A 22,688-nucleotide genomic window follows, 5' to 3' on the forward strand; every position below is an offset into this window, starting at 1 on the left:
CTTTTTCGTATCTGCGCTAAATGCCACATTAATCTCAGTGTAATTAATGAGCTTACCCCGTATTTATTAAGCACGAAAATAGGATTATTTCCCTCAGAACCCATGAACCTAGCAGAATGATAGATAAGAAACATAAATTTTGCGCCTGATGCCCTGACTAGAAACAGGCGTCATAGCCCAAATAAATTCCTTTTTGGTTGAATTCTCTGAGATCCAGAATTACAGTGTAAATCCTATTTATCAATCACTGTAGTCCCATTATCCTCAACCTTAAGGATCAATATTTTACAAGGCAGGGTAGGTAATTGGAGACTCACATCACTAGGCAGGCTATTATATAACATTATTTTGTTGAATGACAAGCTCACTCAGGAATCGGATTGCATGCGAATTGGCTTTTATGTCTCTACCAATTTCTAAAATGTAAACACTAGCCATTCAAGTTCAGCATATACTTAAATGGAAAATAGAACCAACATTGGAGTCACATCAAGCTCCCGGCAGGCTGCTCAGAATGCTGATGGATATAGTATGAACATCCTCCACCTTAGTCATTGTCAAAAGTGCCAAACGGGGGCTCCTGGGGGGCTCAGTCGGTTGCGCGTCCGACTTCGGCTCAGGTCATGATCTCACGGTTCATGGGTTCGAGCCCCGCATCGGGCTCTGTGCCGACAGCTCAGAGCCTGGTGCCTGCTTCTGGTTCTGTGTCTCCCTCTCTCTCTCTGCACCCCCCGCTCATGCTCTGTCTCTCTCTGTCCCAAAAATAAATATAAACATTAAAAAAATTTTAAGTGCCAAACTACATAGTTTTATTGGCAGTTTACTGACCGTGACCATGATTGCTGTTCCCAATCACAAATGGTCAAAACCTAAGGAAACTTAGAAATTACGTAGACCTAAAGTGTGGTCCCCAAGTAGCAACACCAGCATCACCGGGGAAACTGTTAGAAATACAAATTCTTGGGCATCCTCCCAGCCCCCCGACCTACTGACTGAGAAATTCTAGGGGTGGAGCCCAGGAGTCAGTGTTTAGGAAGTCCTTTGGGTGATTCTGATGAATGACTGAATTCCAAGCAGCTCAGCCTGATTTTGTCCAGTTTCGTGAGTGACGAGAAGACACAACTGCCGGACAGGAAGGCCAGAGATAGAGTGGCCCGATTCGGGGGAAAAAAAGGTAACATGGGGATGGGGAGTGGGATTCCTCTCATCTAGTCACGCTTCTGCAAACACCGTAGTCAAGTGTGACGCCACAAGAATGAAAGGGGGAAGTGAGCTGGCCCGCCCTGCTCCCTTGGCCACCTGGACAGACCTCGCTCTGCAGCAGACCACGGGCGTCCCGGCACCTGGGACAGCAAGACAACCAGAAAATAAAGGCAGAAGGGAGGGAGGGAGGCCACCCATCAGCACACGGTCAGCACGTGAGATCCGGTGCCCTGACGGGAAACCACACAGAAATACAGAGATGCCTCGGCCTTGGCTTGAAGGAAGGGGGCAGGGAGAGGGGACAAGCCTGGCTTTTATTCGCCCCCATGCTGTGTTGTCCCCCTGTGACCACAAGCATGCATTCCTTCTACCAGCTGAAACTCCTCAAAGCAAAAGATTTAGATTTTCAAACGCACGGTAATATATGATAGAGGCAAGTGCTAAAATTGGCCTTGAAGCCGTGAACTGGGGCTAGGAATAAGGTCTGACATGCGTAGTGTTCATGTGATTGGTGCTGCGACTGTCTTTCTACTAAGGTCATGCTTGGACACAAGAATACAGTGGCAAGAATACATCATTGAAATAAGAGCAAACGGGGGCGCTGGTGGCTCAGTCGGTTAAGCATCCCACTCCCGGTTTCAGCTCAGGTCACGATCTGGCAGTTTGTGGGTTCGAGCGCCACATCGGACTCTGTGCTCACAGCTCGGAGCCTGCCTGGGGTTCTCTCTCCCCTACCTGCCCTCCTCCCCCGCTTGCTCTCCCTGTCTCTCAAAATAAATACATAAACTTTAAAGACAAAAATAAAAGCAAATAAAGTGACAGGTGACAAAATCTTATAATAATCACACTTTTCTTCTGTATGTGTGTAGTTAGGTCGAACTCTGAAACTTCTGATATTTTATAGTTAGTGACCTAAAACCTGAAATTTCATAGGGTTGAGTCTTTCTACCTAGACAGACAGACAGATATACACACACACGTATAGATATATATGTAATTTAAGACTTTTCGGCATTTGGTTAAAATTTTATTTTGGTCTTATTATCTATTTTGTTGACTAAATATAATCCTCACAGCCAAAAGCTTACCCAATTGTATTTTCTAGCCTACATTTTATGTCCCCTAGGATATATGAGAAATACTCGTTTCTATGGATGTGATTATACTCGTTTCTATCCAAAAATAAAACACTATGACTTCAGAAGAGAAAAAGAGCAGAGCCGAATATATTGATTGTAATACCAGTTTTTGAAACAGATCAAACATCTTAATTCATCCTCTATTTAGTGATTTTTGAAATCCATAAAACAAGCTCCTAAACCCATGAGGAGATGTTCCCCAAACCCACTGTTGCTTACTTGTATCATTGGAGAATCAAATTCCAGACACCAAAGGCATATGGCATGGCCAGGCCCCTTTCCAGTCTGATGTACGGACATCAAATGACAGCAGCTTCTCTTATACATCTCTCTGCCAATAGAATTTACCCTTTATATCTCATGGGCGATATGTTCCTCTCCCAAAAAATAGGAACTGTGCACAATGAAAGTTGTGACCACACATATCATTATAAATTATCCCCATGAGCAAATGAGTGAATTTACTACACAGCCTTAAAGCAGATTTGCAGTGGATGGATTATGGTTTGTGACCAGAAAGGTTGGAGATTTGTTATGTCGGGACATCTTCCTCTGTAGTAATAAACACAAGCAATTATATGTGTGGGATATTTACAGGAGGAAGTATCATGCAAAGAACTCTACATGTGTTACCCTTTGTTGAAATTTCTTTTAAAGTTTATATATTTATTTTGATAGTGAGAGAGCGAGGGAGGGGCAGGGAGAGGGAGAGAGAAAATCCCACGCAGACCCCGAACTTTCAGTGTGAGCCCTACGCGGGGCTTGAACTCACGAACCATGAGATCATGACCTGAGCTGAAACCAAGAGCCACCGGAGCCACCTAGACATCCCCTGTGTTACCCTTTGTAAAATACTTTCTATTTAGCCTAAGCCCTGACATAACTGTTATTATCTCTGTTTGAAAAATGCACACCCTGGGGCCCTCAAATGACTGCCAGTTAAAGACGAATAGGATTGAAAGCCAGATCAGTCTACGTGCAGACCCTGTACTCTTAGAATCGTCAACTCTCGAGGAGGTCTGTTTCGGAGCTGCTGGTGTGGGAACGGTCCCTGACCACTGACTGCTGCACGAATAAGACACAGCAGGAGACAAGAAGGCCAGAGGTACACAGAGTCCATCAGCGAGACCGCAGGATGGTATCTGAGCAAAAGTTACAGCAATGGCGACCAGTAGGAACATAAAGAAAACCCCAAAGGGAAAACATTCTGCATTCAGTGCTTTATTCACAGACAGCAGAATTCTCACACCTTCCTTTTTGCCCAGGAAGCAGTAAGTAGACTCACAACTTCGATAAACACCAAAGGATGTTCAAATTAAATTTAAAGGTGTTACATTTTAACTGTTTTTGCACAGTAGGTTTTACTTCAGTGATTATAGGGTCCAATCCATTGATTTTTTTTTTTTTTTGAGAGAACTAGAGTGCAAGTGAGCAGGGTAGAGGAGCAGAGGCACAGAGAGAGAAAATCTTAAGCAGGTTCCACACTGAGTGCACAGCCTGACGTGGGGCTCGATCCCATGACCCTGCAATCAGGACCTGAGCCAAAATCAGGAGTCAGACATGCAACCAGCTGAGCCACCCTCATTTCTTATTTCATGAAACCCGTTATACAGCTGGTATAGCCGTTCAGCAAACCTTTATGTCTTGAACTGACTGTCCCTCGGGGATAAGTACTGCTGATCATTTTGGGTGTGTTCCATCTCACTTAGTGAAAAACTCATTCTGATTTATTTCACATTTTTTTAATGTTTATTTACTTATTTTTGAGGGAAAGAGAGCGTGCGCGTGCTCACACAAGTGAGGGAGGGATAGAGAGAGACACAGAATGTGAAGCAGGCTCCAGGCTCTGAGCTGTCGGCACAGAGCCCCACGCGGGGCTTGAACCCATGAGCCGTGAGATCATGACCTGAGCCAAATTCAGATGCTTAACCGACTGAGCCACCCAGGCACCCATTTCTCTTCTTAAATAAGAAAATATTAATAATAATAATAATAATAAAATGATCCTTTAGGCTCTTTGTCCCTAAAATCGATGGCTCCAAAATTGATCACAGTCTTGTCTCGGTTAGTGCAGGCTGCCATAACAGAATACCAGAGACTGACTGGTTTAAAACAAGAGAAATTTATTTCTCGCAGTTCTGGAGGCTGGAAGTCCAAGGTCGAGGTGTCGGCATGGTTGGATTTTGGTGAAAGTTTTCCTGGTTTGCAAATGGCCCCCTTCTTGCTGCCTGGACTGTCCTCAGAGCCTGTGGGGAGACAAACTTCTCTTCCTCTTCTAAAGGCACCGATCCTGTCTTGTTAAGACCTCGCCCGTATTCGCCCGTACGGTTTTATTCAACCTTACCTGCACCCTGAAAGCCCTTACTCCAGATCTGCCACGCTGAGGGCTAGGGTCTCAGCAAGAGAGGGTGGGGCCGCACTTCGGTCCCGCCCGGTCCAGGCCGGTCCGTAACAGCTGAGGTCGGCCCAGGACCCCAGGCGCCGTGGGCTGGATGCAACAGGGCTTCTGTCGCAGGTCTTCGGCCAACATCGGCGTCTCAGGGAATCGCCCCGGGTGCCCTGAAGTCAACGACGAGCTCCGGATCCGGGCTAAAACGAAGGCGTATTCGAGCTAAGCAAGTCCGCTGAAATCAGAATTCTGAAGGTCGGAGCGTTTTTTCCAGGACCGAGAACTCAGGAGAGTCACTGAGGCCCCAAACCCAACACTACCCACGCCCGTCCCACACAAGTGCCTCCCGAGGCCACCCTCCCCTTCGTGCTGAGGACCGTGAACCCGGGGGACCTCGAGGCCTCCCGAGTCCTGAGATTCCGCCACGGGCCGCGCGTCCCGAGCCAGTGGACCGGCCGTTTTGGCAGCCGCGGCTTTCCCCGGAATGGCTGTGCTTGGCAGGACTGCTCGCAACGCGGCTGCGCTGTGTCCCGAGACACCTGAAGCAGGAGAGAGGGGTGGCCGCGCGCTCAAGGCGGGTGGGTTTGTCCGTGGATGAAAGCCCTGAAGAGACGCGGCGAAGGACCGGCTGCCGTGACCGTGGAGGCTCAGCAAGTCCCAAGCCCGTGGCGGGAAGGGCAGCTGGGGCTCCGGGACAGCACTGGGGACCGCGTCCGCCAGCAAAACGTCCTCCCGAGGAAATCCTCAGCGCTTCGGCTGATTGGCCGAGGCCCACCCAGATCCTCTTCCTTCCTGCGGACTCGGACTCGGATCATAGCCATGAAACACCTCAGGGCGGCAAGTGGATTAGCGTTTGAGCGAACAGGGGGCGCTGTAGCCGGGTTTACGCACGGAAGGACAATCCCGGCCTGCAGGCATCCCCTGGGCTTGGAGAGGCCTGCCAGGCCGCCTTGAGGCCACGCGGTGAAAAGCTCCCTGGTCACTGCCGGAGGAAACACTGGAAGAGTCACAACCCTGCCAGGGGGAGAAATCACCCGTAGTCCCACCCGCCGCAGGCGTCACCAGGGCGATGGGAGTGCTAATTCCCATCTGGCCTCCCCTCGAGAGACTCAGTAGAAGTGCTCAGTGGAAGGGCTCAAATTCCCATCTGGCCTCCCCTCGAGAGACTGTTGGATGGGCTCAGTAGAAGTGTGTTTAAAAATCCCCAAAAGACAAAAGTTTTACACTCAGGTAAGGGAGTTTCTGGTTTCACCAGCAGTAGTGTCGGTGTCAGAGAATGTCTGCCTGTTATTCTAGAAGCCAGTGGTATTCTTACAAATAGGGCATTAGGCGGCCTCATTTCACCGTGAGTAAACCCCCCTGTCTCTGCTGCTTTTGTTGGGTTCCACATATTTCTTCATTTTAACCAGGGTCTCGCAATCTGGTCCATGCCCGTTATCTTAGCCTCAGGATAATGACCGTCTATTTCAGCATGTGTGTTTCTCGATGGGTGAAGAGTATGCATGAAATGAAGAAAAAGGTCTAGACAAAAGTATTTCATCGACGTGGATTTTCAAAGCACCTAAAATGTTGCTGCTTCTCATCAAAAAGCAAGCAGCCCCTTGCGTTCTGTGATCCTGGCTGTGAGAAAGCGTGAATTGCCTCTTCCTGAGGAACTCACTGCAACCTGTCCAAGATCAATTTTTATTCCAGTGTATACAACCGCAGAGACTGAATGGGATTGCAGGCAAAGATCTTAACCACCAGCTAGTACCCTTCGTGAATCCCCACACTGACACCCCAAATGTCAAGTATCTGAATGAACACAAGTTATTATGCTTTATAGTTTTTCTCAGAAACATACATGTAATATTTTACAATATTTTTAAAAATATACTATATGCTTTTGTATATATGCAGACCTAATGAACGTTCTTCAAAGGTAGACATTGCCTGTAGAAAGCAAAAGGCCAGATAGAATGCGTAATTATGCAAGCCATTGATGAATCGTCCCTATAATACACACCTCAGTGCACGCCAATCAAGAATCAGACTGCCTCTGTGCATGGATTAGCTCCATAGGGTGCATAGATTGGCACGAAGAATGAAGAGTAGGAGTGATGTTGAGCCTTAAATTTGCTATTTTTATATCATATTTCTTTTCCATGCAGAGATTTAAAGTTGTGCTAAATCATAAATTTGAACATACAATTACAATACAATATATAAACATCACTGGAAATTATTGTTATTAAACTAAAGAGGCCAATCATGCAAAAGCTTGTAAATATCAGAATAACATAATCGTTGGCATTTTATTTATTATATTATCACATTTTTGTCAATAGAAGCATATCAACCACCCCGTGAAAATTACACATCCTAGTTAGAATGTTCTAGAATCATGAGGCAAGTCAGCCATTGAAAGTTATCAATAGGACAGAGCATGTATGATTCTCACCTTGCTTCTCAAAACCCCTGCACCACACTTCCTATGTGGGCCCCATTTCCGTGCTTTCCATCACACGTTCCAACAGCCAGTAATGGGGTATTCTAAAATACACTGTCACTGCATCTTCTTGGCTCAGTTCAACTGGCTGTCACAGAGGACAAAAAGAAACTATCTTAACAAAAGAACTCTGATAAGAGATATAGTCACCGGTGAATCATCCCCTGAATGTTAACCATCACAGCTTGCAAGCTATTTACCCTGTAATCTCTTTATTTTCTATCTTTAAAGTATCCTATTGTGGTGTAGCAATAGTCTTTTAGAGCAATTTTAAGGGGCAGAAAATCTTTGAGAACAATTCTCCATATTCAGAATTAAAACATGCTTCACTGTTTTTAACAAAGGCTCTAACAGGATAAAAGCTTCATTCTAAAACCACAGGAATCATTCATTTTCTCTGCTTTGTGTTTGTCCTAAAATAAATGTTTCTTTCTTCCTTGTGAAAACCAAATTAGCTCTCTGATTTTTTTTTCCCCACTTCATCTTTAGTTGACAGGGTGAAATTGTTTTAAAAAAAAAAGTCATCTAAAGAAAAGACCCTCCCCATCAAAACAATAGCAGCAAAAATGTATAAGCCTTTTAAAGAAATAATTTGGACAATTCTCAGGTGACTAGACTGTCTTTACTGGAAATAAATTTCCATTAATAATTATTTCAATCCTAAGAATTTGAGTGGTAAGAAGGCCATCTAATTTCCTATTCTCTAGAGAAAACAACATTGTCCATATTCACTTTGTTTTTCATATATGATGGAGTTATTCAACTCACTCTATGAAACTATCCTATTGGTCACTATCACATAAATTATTTCATTAAGACATGGTATATATTTCAGATAAGGAAGGATTTTACTGAAACTTAGCAGAATCTTACTAAATAATGAGTCAATGTAAAATCCAACAAAAATTCAAAGGCACTACCCTTAGCATGGGAATCACTACATATCACTATTTATTAACATTGTCAAGAACTGTGAAGTGTCGGATATTTTACCCTAGGTGCAAGCTAGCGAGTCAACCTGCCGTAGCATCGTGGGTGTTGGCAGAAGAGGTGAAACTCGTGAGTCAGAGACTAAGGGTGTTTTATTATTCACAGCAATAGCATTAGCCAGGGTATCAGCATTTATGGTGGTTTGCTGAGTCCCACTTCTGACACGGAGACACAAAGCAGGTCAGCTGGCACCTACACATGAAGTAGGTTGCATCATAGGAGAAGAACCACAAGTTTAGGGAACCCCAATGTTTTATAATGGGCAATAATAAAGCCTGAACTTTGTCTCACAGTGAAATATCTTTTTTTCACTGCAGATAAATAAATCCCCCCCTTTCCTCCAGAGGGAGATGCTTTCAAAGCTGTTTGCTCAACAAATCTCCTTGAAAAGATAGTGCAGAATAAAGACTATAGGTGTCTCTGCTACAAAACATTCAAAGCTACAAGAGATTCACGGCGAGTTGTCTAGCAACAAACTTCCACTGCGTAGGACTTCTTTCCTCATCAAGTAGTCCATTTGTTGGGGTCAGTGCATTCCAATGCGGCCAAAAACAATCATTTCCTTATTGTCATGTTTATACCCATAGCATATATTTGACAATCACATTTCACCTTATATTATTATTATTATTACTATTTAAATTTGCATTTTAAAAAGAATTGTAATTTCCTCCCCATTAGCTAGGACCAGGCCATATAATTAAATTATTGTGATTCAACAGATAGTTATTGGTCACCAAAGATGTGCAGGCAGTATCTGACCTATCTACACTGCTGTGTTCTACTCTGCACAAGGAGTGAGCTGCTGTGTGCATTTTTCACAGTTTTATTCATTAATATTTATTGAGTGCCTGCTGTGAGCTGGCATTTTATAAGGCACCAAAGACACAAAGGTAAATAAGCCTCCTTTCCTCAAGTTCAGTGTAAGTTCATGGAGGAGACATAAAGATAGACATAAGAGAGGAGACAGAGGTACGCAGGTGGAGCTGAGGAAACACCGTGGAGTGGCTCCCGACTCAGGGAGGTGAGGTGGTGAAAAGAAATGTGTAAGCCTTCTTCGATGAATTCCAAACTAAAAACAGGAATTAGCCTGTTAAGTAAGAGCTGATAATGACAGTAAGAGCGGGCATTCCCGTAGAGGAAGAAGCCCACATCGTGGTATGGAAAACCTGCTCTTTTAGGGAACTGCGGTGGATTAGAAAGAACAGAGGGTGTAAGGGAGACTAGGAAAACATGAAGCTGGAGAAGGAAGCAGAGCTCACATTACAAACAGTCTTAGGGGAAGCTCCAATACATTCGCACTTGTCTATAGAAAGAGTTTAAGGGTAACAATCTGGTTAAAAGAAAGCCCTGGAAGGTTTGTCTTGAAACCATGTGTATATGCAAAAACAATGTCTTTACACAGATTTCTACTGGAGCAGTGGAACTGATGGATTTTATACATGGCAGTTAATTAAAGAACCCCCAAATCATACCTTTGTCATCCCCGTTGATGCCCTTGAGTACTATGCTAGGGGGTTGCATTTGTCCTTAAAAAGTATGTGGGAGAGAGATCACATGTTCATAATCACTTTGGTGGAGAACACAGTCGGAGAAGGTGACAGCATTGTAAGGAAGACCAGTTGCATGGCTAGCTACATACACCTGAAGACAAATTCAAGGGAGAGGGAGTGAGCATGAAGGAAGTGAGTGGATTCAAGAGGTTTCAAGGAGGTAGAAGCAACAGAACTTGCTGACTGATAGGGAGGGAGAGGGTGAAAAACAAAGAGACCGGAATGGCTCCCAGTGCTTTCACCTGGGCTGTTAGGTTGATGGATGCCATTCCCCGAGTACAGAAGGAAAGGGAAATTGTGTGGGGAACAGGATGGGTTCAGTTTTTTGAAATACTGCTTCTCAGTCACAGGCCAGTTTTGGCTTCTCGGTCATGCTCTCCTCTTCAACCGATGACATACCAAGGTGGAGAAGAAGCACAAATGTTTTCTACCTCCTCAACTCCTCTCACTCTCTGTCTACAGGTGATAGAGAACATTGCAGCTCTCAGATTTCTGACTGTTGGCTCACCCAACCGAGAACCCCAGAGCAACTCACATTTACCCCCCTCCATTTTCTGGGGGAAAAAAATCTCTTGTGTTTATCAGAACTTAATTAATAAATTTTTTTTAATTTTTTTAATCTTTATTTTTGAGAGACAGAGAGAGAAAGTGGGGAGCAACAGAGAGAGAGAGAGACACAGGATCCAAAGCAGGCTCTAGGCTCTGAGCTGTCAGCACAGAGCCCAAAGCGGGGCTGGAACTCACGATCCGTGAGTTCATGACGTGAGCCGAAGTCAGACGCTCAACCGACTGAGCCACCCAGGTGCCCCATTAATTGTTTAGTAAATTAAACAATATCCAGAAATTCATTTTAAATAAAAGGCAAGCAAATTGAAAGTTAATACAGTATATTGGGATTTAGTCTATCCATTAGTGTAGTTACCTTATCTTCACAACATGGGGGTAATTAGTCACCAGTATTATTCCCATTTTACAGATAAAGCTTAAGTTACTGAGTCAGGATTCAGACTGGGGTCTATCACGCCCTAGGTCATGTTCTCCATACAATCTCTCCACCAAATTTCTAAAGGGCAGAGTATTTTGCCATCCCAGTCTTGTTCCTAGACCTGCTGGAATCACTTAAATTTTTGTAAGTGGGCTCAAGTCTTAAGTCTTGTGAAGTCTGGTGGTATCAGCAGTACTGTGTCACATCTCTGGTCTGCCAGACGTTTCTTTCACAACTGGGAGGAATGCGCTTCTTATGCATCCAAACTTCTTTTTCAACTTTCTAAGATTACTTTTCTCATTCCCTCCTTATTCAAGGAAATAAAAGGGCCTAGTAACAACTTCCTAGGGCCAAATTTGTGTGACACGAATACCCTATTTCATTGTGTCGTCCCTACATGTGATACCCTGCGCTAATCACTTTAAACACACCATCTCATTAAATGCTTACATGCCAGGTGTCATGAGCTCATCGAATAGGTGACTAAAGTCTAGCGTGGCTAAGGGACATGCCAGGGCGCACTCGGCTGGAAGGTGACGGAGTCTGCATTCAAACCAAGCTTCTCTGACTCTGTAGCCACTCATGAGGGCTACTCATAATGACTTACAACTCAGCATCATTTTTCCTCAGAAATTACACATATACTTGAAAATATAACAAACAAGAACCTTGAAAACTTGAAAATAAAATGATGGCAGAGGCTTTTCATCTTGGGTGCCAACAGTTGGTTCTCTTCCATTTGTTTGAAAAGTGCTATGAAAGAGGGAAGAAAAGGAAGGAAGGAATTGTGAAGCAGGAGTGTTCTCCTTCCCTTTTGTCAGTGTCCTCCGAGTACCTTCCTTCTCTAACTCCAAACTTCAACTCTCACGAGACACCTGCTCTCTGTCTCCACTGCCGCACTCTTCCCCGCTACAACAGTCTCGCATTATCATTTCATTGGATTTATGTTTGGAATAGGCTGTCTGGAAAAAGAGGATGTTTCTAGATCGAAACATATATGCCTGAAGATGAAAAGTTGCCGTCTGTTGACGACAGTGCTACCAACCCGGACTGCTGGTATCTATATCCAACCAAAGCAAAGAAAACGGCAAATGGACTCACATTGGGAAGATCTGTCTTAAGGAACAATAAAATTCCCCTTAAAATTTTTGGCAGAAATAGTTTCTGACCCCTTCAAGCTCACCCCCCACCCCTGCCATGACCCCTCAGTGTGAATCCAGGCTGATGTGTTAACTAACATGAAACTAATTGAAGGGATTGGTACCACCTTTTCCTCGTTAAAATTGAGTCTCGTTAAAATTGAGATTCCACAAGGACTGGATGTTGTCAAGTTTTAAAGGAGTTAAACTCAGACTTGGATTCTTATAGTCTTGGTGTCAAAAATGACACCTTTATTTTAACTTTTATTTTATTTTAACTTCAGCTGCTTTTGTACTTAGAAAAATCTTCCAGTTCAAACTATTTTTCTAAATTTCTTTCTATTTTGTCACTTACTCTCAGGATCTTTCTTTTCATACATAGTGTAGATAAGAATATGAACTAAGATGTTTCTCCAAAGAACTAGTCAAATTTTCCAATACCCATTTTTCCCCCAAATCTGATAGAATGATAGACACTTGCAGGTAGAGAGGCATAAAGACTTAGGCAAACCTAAAACTTCTGTCTTTGACTCAGCTAAGATTCAGAAAAACTTAATTGTTATATGATTTACTAATTTACACGAAGTTAGGGTTATTCACCGTGTAAACATCAAGGGTTTGCGCTAAAATATTCTTACGTCCTAAGGCAGTAGTGAACGTAAAGTGAACTTGGTAACACTAGCCAACTCACTGTCGTGAATGTAATCCAAAAACATTCCAGATGGTCTATTGATCATAACTTTCTAAAAGTTAGCATCCTATTCAATTAAGTGCTTGTTAGGTATAGAAACAAACAAATGAGAAAAACTAGTGTTTCTCGTTTTCACAATTGTGAAATAGAAGTCAAACGTGCAAAGAGATACAGACCCTTGGAAAAAAAAGTGTGCATCCAGTTCTTACAGTTAAGTAATATGAAATACATATCAGATTATCCTGTGCTCTTCTGAAAGCCAAGATAAGTGGAATTAAAAGAATAAAAAGTTATGAGACTTGCTTGCACTCTTGCCTTTCTGATACATTTTTGTTTGCAAAACCATGCCTTTTACCTTGACCGCTGTGCTACCTCTGGGCAGAGTTAACCTTCTGGGGTCCATGTAGAGTTTTGAGCCAGGCAGCTTGAGTTCCAACCTCAGTGTCTGTGTCCCTAAGCGAGAAGAGCACGAACCTGCAGGGTCACCAGGTGGATTAAATGCATCAGCATAAGCCAAACGTCTTACACTTCCTGGTACATTGTTCGCGCTCAATAAATTTCAATGATCAGAATCACGCAGAGCCTGGCACACTCTTATTTGATGTGTAACTATGTCCAACGCAATGTCATCTGCTGAGTGTGGGTGTCAGGACCCTCCTTGGAGGCTATGCTGTCCATCACTGCCCCGCTCTGCCTGTTTTCAGTGAAATTACTGCGGGCCACATGACACTGTAAAATGGCAATTATTCTAAGCAGACATTTTTTTTAACCTTTTGACATTAGAACTTCATATGAAAAACAGCTGATAAAAATAGATTTCCATCTCCCATACAGTGAGAGTAAAATAAAAATAATTCATAAAAAATTGAAAACTAACAAGAGGTTAAGATGATGACTTTTGTTGCTGGCTGTTGGGTGCAGTGATAACGCACCGTTATCCTCATAAGGATTGCTCAATCTGCCTAGAAAAGTAATCCAGATTTCTTTGCAGCAGTTTCTCGTAAAACATAAGAAAAGTCAGCAGAATCCTTCCTTTGTCCTATGCTTCTTGACTCTGTTTTCGTGAACCTCAGGTCTTTTATTCACTATTTATCCAGATATTTATGCTACTAGGACAGACATATTGCAATAACTACTCTCCAGGAAGTGCTACTAACCAATGGGGTAGGTTGCAGATTTCCAACTTCTGAAATTACTGCATAGTTTATTGTGTAATTCAGAATTTAGAATGTTGACTTTAATTATGCTCACCAGTACTTGTGTCGATCTTGGTCAGTAAGAGTGAACTTTATCAACGCCTGAGCACACCCAACTATTCCGGCCTCAGTCTTTTTTATCTACATCAGCACCAGCAATTTTCAGCTCTCCTACTGGACCTGGAGGGATACTGATCAGTTGGAGAAACTGGGGAAGGATTAGAAGGAAATCCTAGGAAATGTACATAAAACCAGAAGCATCGTTTTATCTTTGCAGTAGCGTTCCATGAGAAATTTTCTATGAGAAAAGGGCTACATTTTACCCATCAAACACGTTAGGGTGCAAAAAGGGTTGAGAACAGCTACTCCACAGTCCCACTGAGTGAGATTTCGAACCACATACCTGATCCAATCACTCACCTTATTAAAATTATTCAGAAGTTTCTTGTCACCTATAGAAAAAAATATCCAATCTGTTTAGTATAGGGTATAACAGTCCGTGACGTGCCCCCTTTCCATCTCCCAATCTCATCAACTATCATTTGCCATTTGGATTTTTATATCAGCATCATGAGGGCCATAATTCATAATGGTGAGATATAAAGAGTTTGAAAGCCAAGACCATTTGGGTGTTGTGGTCTTATACTCACAAAGAAGATATTTACAAATACAAGAAGACAAAATTCTGTTTGTGATTATTGGAATGTTTCCCAGATCTCCGGAAAATCAACCTGATCAGTTATTAGAAAGAAAAGCTGTAGGCAAACTTCTACAGAGAATACGATTAAAAATCAGACCTTTGTCCATACAGATGACCAACAGATACATGAAAAAATGCTCAACACCACTCATCATCAGGGAAATACAAATCAAAACCACAGTGAGCTATCACCTCACACCTGTCAGAATGGCTAAAATCAACAACGCAAGAAACAACAGATGTTGGGGAGGATGTGGAGAAAAAAAGGAACCCTCTTGCACTTCTGGAGGAAATGCAAATTGGTGCGGTCACTCTGGAAAACAGTATGAAGTTTCCTCAAAAAGTTAAAAATAGAACACCTCTGTGATGCAGTAATCACACTAGTAGGTATTTACCCAGAGAATACAAAAATACTAATTCAAAGGGATACATGTACCTCAATGTTTATAGCAGAATTATCTACAATAGCCAAATAATGGAAATAGCCCAAGTGTCTAGTGGTTAATAAATAGATGAAGGAGATGTGGTATGTGCATGTATACATATATACACATGTACACATGTGTATATATATAAATAGTATCTATATATATGTATATACACACATACACACACATTCATACATACATACACAACGGAATATTATTCGGCGATGAAAAAGAATGAGATCTTGACATTTACAATGACATGGATGGAGCTAGAGAGTATGATGTTAAGCAAAAAAGTCAATGAAAGACAGACACCATATGATTGAACTCATATGTGGGATTTAAGAAACAAAACAAATGAGCAACGGGGAAGAAAGAGAGAGAGAGGGGCAAACCAAGAAACAGACTGTTAACTATAGAGAACAAAGTTACAGTCACCAGAATGGAGGTGGGGGACGCTGTGTTAAATAGGTGATGGGGATTAAGGAGGGCGCTTGCTGTGATGAGCACTGGGTGTTGTAGGAAGTGTTGAGTCACTATCGTGTACATCTGAAACTATGTTAACTAACTGGAATTTAAACAAAAATGTAAATACATAAAAATGAAATCTTCGTCAAGTGCTGAGCAAATTTTTTGACACATCTCCTCAAACTCATTTCAGAAGTCCTCAGATTCAATGCAAGCTTCACCTTGTGTCTACTGCAGAATAAAACTGTGCTACATCACATGAAAACCTGATAGTAAATTTTAAAGTCTCATTCACATTCCTCATAGTTAGTCTAAGCATTTTGCAAACTTCCTCCAAAGTAAACTTGTGTAACATTCAGCAATTTTCTCTGTAATATTTCTGTTGTAACTCAAATCTCTGTGTATTATGTAGGGAAGTCTCATTCTCATGCATAAGTGTTTCCTTGCATTAGTTTAAATGTTTTAGAAAAGAATTATAGCAAATAAAAATTTCCATTTTCTCCTTAAGGCATCATCTGAACATAGATCTTAAACATTCTCCCCACACACACAAACGAGGAATTAACCGTGTAAGGTGATGGGTGTGTTAACTATCTTGATGGTCATTCCCTAACACATACATATATCAAAGCGCCACGTTGGACCCTTGAAATACATGCAACTACATTTTTCAATCATGCCTCAATTTTTAAAACTAAAAAGTGGGGGTGGCTCAGTCAGTTAAGCATCAGACTTTGGCTCGGGTCATGATCTTGTGGTTCGTGAGTTCGAGCCCCGCGTCGGGTTCTGTGCTGACAGCTCAGAGCCCGGAACCTGCTTCGGATTCTGTCTCTCCCTCTCTCTCTGCCCCTCCCCCTGCTCACACTCTCTCTCTGTCTCTCAAAAATAAATGAAATGTTTTTTAAAAATTTTAATAAAAAATAAAAGGTACGAAATAATAAAAACAGAAAAATCCATCTGTCTAAAAAAAAAGAGAGAGAGAGACAAAAAAATGAAAAGAAAAAAAAAAGAGTTCTGTGAGGAAATGTATCAAAGTGTCGCCAGGGCTTTGGCTTCAGTTTCTACCTACCAGATCTGATCTGACTCTGTGTTCTACCAGTGGTCAGCTTTGCAAGTCGTTAAACACCAGTAGGCTTCAGTTTTGTTTTTTTCCACAGGTAGAATGAGGAGATGCAACTTCACGTTACAGAATCGATGTGAGGATTTTTAAAAATAATATTTCTAACGTCTGCATGAAATACGCACTCAATGAACAGTGGTCATTATATCATGGCTTGTACAAGTCACTTTTCTAAATAAATTTATTTATCTTGAGAGAGACAGAGACACAGAGAGGGCACAAGTGGGGGAGGGGCAGAGAGGGCAAGAGAGAATCCCAATCTGGCTCCACACTGTCAGCACAGAGCCCGCCATAGGGCTCAATTCCACGAGCTGTGAGATCATGACCTGAACCAAAACCAAGAGTTGGACCTTTAACCAGTGAGCCACCCAGACACCCTACACATCACGTTCTTTATGGGCTGAAACTCATGATTTTTATTCCCCCATTGGCTCAAATGTACCAAACCCGAGCCTCAATACCCGCAGCAAATCTATTCAAGGGTCATGAAGGTACTAGGATCCTGGAATCTGCACAGAAATTTCAGAAGTGCCCTCCAGGAGAGCACAAAGATTAAACTAAAACATAAGCTGGTTTGAACCGTAATTAGAATGAATTGAGTAAAATTCAAATACAGCTAAGAGAAAAGATGTTGGCAGTGAGTCCCTGGCATTTCGAAGCGTAACTACTATAAGCTAAGTCGTTATTGAGATACTAGCCGACAGCCCCAGACCACTTTTGCCTCTAGTCTGGCTTCCACTCCTGCCTAGTTCCAGGTGAACATACAGATATTAGACACCTATGAAAACCTTCTGGCCCAGGGCACCTGGGTGGCTAGTCAGTTGAGCGTCCCGCTTCGACTCAGGTCATGATCTCATGGTTCATGAGTCGGAGCCCTGAGTCAGGCTCTGTGCTGACAGCTGGGAGCCTGGAGCCTGCTTCGGATTCTCTGTCTCTCTTTCTCTCTCTCTCCCTCTTTGCCCCTCCTCTGCTCACTCGCTCTCTCTCAAAAATAAATAAACATAAAAAAAAAAAAAAACCCTTCGGGCCCATGATTCTCTGCAGGGAGAGCTCTTAGTGACCTCTGTTCTGCAACCCCCATCCCCAGCCATTCTTCCATTCTGTCCTTCAGCGTCCAGGCCTGACTTACCATCTGTCCTCTCCTTTTCCTTCTGGTGGTTAGAAACCCCTTGTTGAAGATGGCATCTCCTCGGTGTCTACTTGGGCCCCGTTGTTGATGCCTTGACTCTGGGCTGCCCTGTTTCTCATGAAGCAACTGCTTTATTTTTTATTTTAATGCCTTAAAAAAATGTTTTCTTATTTTATTTTTTTTAATTTTTTTAACGTTTATTTATTTTTGAGACAGAGAGAGACACAGCATGAACGGGGGAGGGGCAGAGAGAGAGGGAGACACAGAATCGGAAGCAGGCTCCAGGCTCTGAGCCATCAGCCCAGAGCCCGACACGGGGCTCGAACTCACGGACCACGAGATTGTGACCTGAGCTGAGGTCAGACGCTTAACTGACTGAGCCACCCAGGCGCCCCATGTTTTCTTATTTTAATGGACAACACCCTTCCATCTTTCCCAGATCCCAGCACACCAATAAAACACATAAATTCAAATCAAGTATCCGTTATTTCTTACCAATTAATAAGCATGAGTGTTACGTTTGGGACCCTTCTGACTTCCCAAAGAAACAATTTCCTTTATGGTTTATGTAAAGAATACAGTCAGCGTTAGCACAGAAAACCAGGAGCTTCCAGAAAGGGAACGGCAGCGGAACCTGTGCGGGCAACAACGTACTTCTCACCCCCTCAGGAAGGGGAGGTGGTTGATAACATGCAGTCGTTCTGTTTTGCCCTCTGATGTGACGTGAGTCTGGTCTCACACCCTGGTTCGGTTGTCAGTTTCCATTATGTCTGTGTTCCTTCTAGTCCTTTACTGGATTGAATCTTTCGGGAGGCCTCGAGGGAAGCGTTCCTTTTACGGCTAGAGTGATCTTGCCCCCTTGTCCTGTGCTGCTTGAGTTTCCGGAATTGGGAGAAGTCATATAGGCTTGTGAGAGTAAGCAAAAGTTTTCTTTTAAAAAAAAAAATTTTTTTTAATGTTTACTTATTTTTGAGAGAGAGAGAGAGAGAGAGAGTGAGAGAGCCTGAGCAGGAGAGGGGCAGAGAGGGGGGGGACACAGAATCCGAAGCAGGTGCCAGGCTCTGAGGTGTCAGCACAGAGCCCAATACAGGGCTCAAACCCACGAACCGTGAGATGAACTGAGCTGAAGTTGGAAGCTTAACCGACTGAGCCACCCAGGCACCCCACAAGTGAATGTTTTCAATGTCTCAACATCCAGTATATTTCTGTCATTATGGAAGGAACAGTGGTTTTCAGTGTGGGGATTGTGCACAGACCATCGGAAGAAGGAAGTAGGGGGATGTTATGAAGTGTCATCTCAGAGTATAGTTCCAGTTGTCAGGGAAATACCTGTTTTTCCCCAGATAGTCAGTTTACCTGAAAATAAGGGTAGAAAATATTACTTTCTATTAAAACAAACATGAATATAAAATGGAATAGAAACAAAAATTTAAAAAGACTTTTGTGGGGCACCTGGGTGTCTCAGTCAGTTAGGCATCCAGCTTCAGCTCTGGTCATCATCTTGCGGTGTGTGGGTTCAAGCCCCGCGTTGGGCTCTATGCTGATGGCTCGGAGCCTGGAGCCCACCTAGGATTCTGTGCCTCCCTCTCTGTCTGCCCCTCCCCTCTCTCTTTCTCTCTCTCTCTCTCTCTCTCTCTCTCAAAAATAAATAAACATCAATCAATCAATCAATCAATCAGGAAGACTTTTAGGATAGACTAACAACCGTTAACATATTTGTTGCTTTTAAGTTAAAGAATTCCCCACATCCCCAGGGTACATATTCACCTTATTTGTCTTCAGGGGATGATCTGGAGAGAAAGTGTCGGAAGCATTTAAATAGGGTTTCTGTTCAGTGCTGTGGACAGTCGATTCGAGCAAGTGTTTAATTTAAGCCACAAAGTTGATTTCTGTTTTGTTTTCATCAACAGTGCCAAAGGGCATAATTCAAATAAATACTGAGAAAATGCTTAATCATTTCTCCCTTTTGTTCTCATACTCATTGTTGCCATAATCAAACAGCATTTACTAAGCCTTCATATGTACGGTTCTGATTGAGATATGTTATTCTTGTGATAAGCATTAAATAGCATCATTTGTGAAGTGTGTGTAAAGAAATGGTTGAAGTAAAGACAATCACAATTTAATTTCCAATTAGACTAGAAATTGTTCATAGAGGAGATGAAGAAGGCAGTATTGACCTTGAAGGAGAGAAATATTTGAAACCCGTCACCGTGAAGGGCAGCATGCCGATGTGGCGGAGAAAGCTCAGACATTGGCCAAGAACACCAACACGAATCTGCACCCGTTCAGCGGAGACAGAAGGGAGCAAACTAGCATCTGCTGGGTATCTTGAGTCCCGGGTGCTTTCCCAGGGGGTGTGCCACTCAATCCTTACAACACGGGGAGCAGAGGGCAGCGGTGTTGATTGTGGTCTGTCCTCGGCCACGCCGTCGTTCCCAAAGCAGCTTGTGGACTGCTTGTAAAGTCAGGGACTGCACTTGCCATTGCCGCGTCTCCCCTCTGGAGTGTTGAACTGTTGTAGCAGATGTTTCACAAATATTAGTTGCACGATCGAATTTTTACAACTCAAGATTCTAGGGCGAAAAGCCGTTTGCCCAAGACTCTTCCAAATTCACAACTTAAGCCTTAGCTTTTAGCCCACAAGTAATGTGAATTAAAGGTATTCTCCAGCACTGCTCTCTTTCAAATATTTCTATTTTTTTAATAACGAGATAAAACCAAGGCCAGGGATGTTATATTAATATTAGAATATCCAGCTGGTTTATGCTGATAAATGCCAGCATCTCCGCTCATAAGACCTGTGAATTATCATCCAATAAGTCAATGGTTAGATAAGGAGGCAAAATTGTTAAAACTTTTAAGTGATTTTTTTTCCATATCCGATGACTCTGCCATAACTTTGCCGCATAAATATCATGTCAAAATGCCACCTTCTTCAGGAGAACTTCTCTGACCATTCAATAGAGGTGACCCCGCTGGAGTCAGTGGTGACATCTGATCATTTCACTATGGTGATAGCACTTAACATGTTTGAATTCCATTTTCACGGATTTCATAATCAGTTGAGCCACATGGTACCATGAATGTCATCCGGAGTTTGCAGAGAAGGAAACTGAGAACCCAAGAGACACAGTGAGACTCACTATGTTGGTCACACCTACAGTTAGCAGAAGCAGCATACATATCTGGTCTCAGCTCTGAGTTCTCACCTTTGATGGTACCCCAGGGGTACCCCAGGTCCCCTTAATTTCTCCCCTTTTCTGCCTCTCCCCAGATCCAGTGCTCCTCTTTGCAGCATCAGGGTCCTCCAGGAAAGAGAAGACATGCCCAGCTGAGATTTTAGGAGAGTTTAGTGGACTATTATTTACGGTGCTGGGAGGCAAGTCACAGAACCAACAAGGAATTGTGAGGGACAGGCCACGGCAGGCAGCATTACCACCCTCAGTGTAAGGGCACAAAGAGAGGAAGTGTGGTTAGGGGGCCCTGAGAGAGTCGGGGGAGGGAGCAGAAAGGTCCAGAAGCTCAGAAGGAGGCTTGGATGGCAGAACCACAGGCATGGCCAGAGGGAGAGACCAAGAAGAAACACTCACATCTCCCCACCCCAACCTGTTCACGGGGAGCCTCAGTCTACAAGAGAACTAGGCCAACCCAATGGTGACTCCAAAGTGCCATTTATGGGGGCACCTGGGTGGCTCAGTCAAGTGTCCGACTCTTGATCTCTGCTCATGTCACGATCTCACAGTTTGTGAGTTCGAGCCCCACATCAGCCTCTGCTCTGATGGTGCAGAGCCTGCTTGGGATTCTGTCTCTCCTTGTCTGTTCCCCTCCCCAACTTGTGTTCTCTCTCTCTCTCTCTCTCTCTCGAATAAATAAGCACTAAAAAATTAATTTAAAATATTTTTTAAAATAAAGTGATTTTACTCTCACGACTTTTTAACAAAGAGGTTCTGCCAGTTTAATTAGTCTTTTATTACCCAATTCATTTACATTTCTCCCTGGATCCCAAGCTTCAGAACCTGCAAGGATATTTTCCAAGTCACCAAACATGCCTGGTGACGAAACTGGCATTAGGTGCATGACCTCACAAAGGACAGTGCCTCCGGAGGAGCAAGACGAGATGGTCCCTATTTCTGTGTTAGCAGACTCTCTTCTCTGGACTCCTCCTGGTAGAGACCAGAAACATTACAAATCAAACTAGATACGTCTTTTCCTTCACACAAGATCTAGTTTTCTTCTCTGCTCGCTAGCACATCCGTTAGATAACTGTCATTCCCAAGTACGAAGAATAATTAATTCCCAGTTAAGAAAAAAGGTTGAGGAAGCCCCTGGAAAGTCCATCTGAAACCATCCAGAGACACTTTCTCCCTATATGGTCAGCATTCTGATGAGCTTTTCAGTAACCATTTCTGTTTTGGACCCGTCTGAAGTAGCAAAAGCATGGATAGAATGTTCTTTAAATATGTTTTCTGGAAGAATCGACTTTTAGGCTATTTTAGTAACCCTAAAGGCTTATTATTTAGGCTAATCGTATCTCGGAGGGGGTTCAGGTACTCCCAAACCCAACAGGATAAGCCAGGGCCCCAAACTCTACAACGGGGAAGGCTTTTCCTGATAATGGATGGTTACTGGTTAGGATAAAGTGTAATCTGCCTGCTCAAAAAGGTTTTAGGAAAGTGTGTAATTTGCTATTGTATCCTGAAAGTGAGTAGAGAAGAAAAGCATGCAGCTTCCAGGCTCTCCATCAAAACCAACTTCTTTTTTTTTTTCCAGAAAAGCTTTTCTGCTTTTGTTGCAATAGCTAAAGAATACTAGAAGTTTCAGATCCCTAGAACATTTACGTAGCTCTCTGGCCTCCAGCAGTTTTGACAAGATGCACTTGAGGAAAACACCGACCCCATTCGTGACCCACAAAGGAGTCCAGCACCACATTTCTCCGTCTTCCACACCCGCATGCTTACCTGGAGCTCTCTTTGGAGGATTTGCGGGCTTCGGCTCCGTGTGTGTGTGTATCTGCTTTCGGTATATCCCTTGGCTTCTCTGAACGGGTTTCTAAGCACCCCCCTTCCT

At 43.2% G+C, this 22,688-nt stretch overlaps 1 protein-coding gene and 1 long non-coding RNA gene across 2 annotated transcripts in view; one reads left to right on the forward strand and one right to left on the reverse strand.

Annotated features, from left to right (window-relative positions):
- DOK6 (docking protein 6) overlaps nucleotides 1-22,688 on the forward strand; it is a 371,728-nt gene that overhangs the window by 341,683 nt on the left and 7,357 nt on the right. The window lies entirely within an intron of this gene.
- LOC123381107 lies at nucleotides 4,465-5,956 on the reverse strand. The gene is made up of 2 exons (XR_006587628.1): nucleotides 4,687-5,956; nucleotides 4,465-4,588 (listed from the first exon to the last, which is right to left on the reverse strand). It is a non-coding gene; the product is annotated as an uncharacterized LOC123381107 (long non-coding RNA).

Source organism: Felis catus, chromosome D3 (genome assembly GCF_018350175.1).
Source record: "Felis catus isolate Fca126 chromosome D3, F.catus_Fca126_mat1.0, whole genome shotgun sequence".
Taxonomy (NCBI): Eukaryota; Metazoa; Chordata; class Mammalia; order Carnivora; family Felidae; genus Felis; species Felis catus.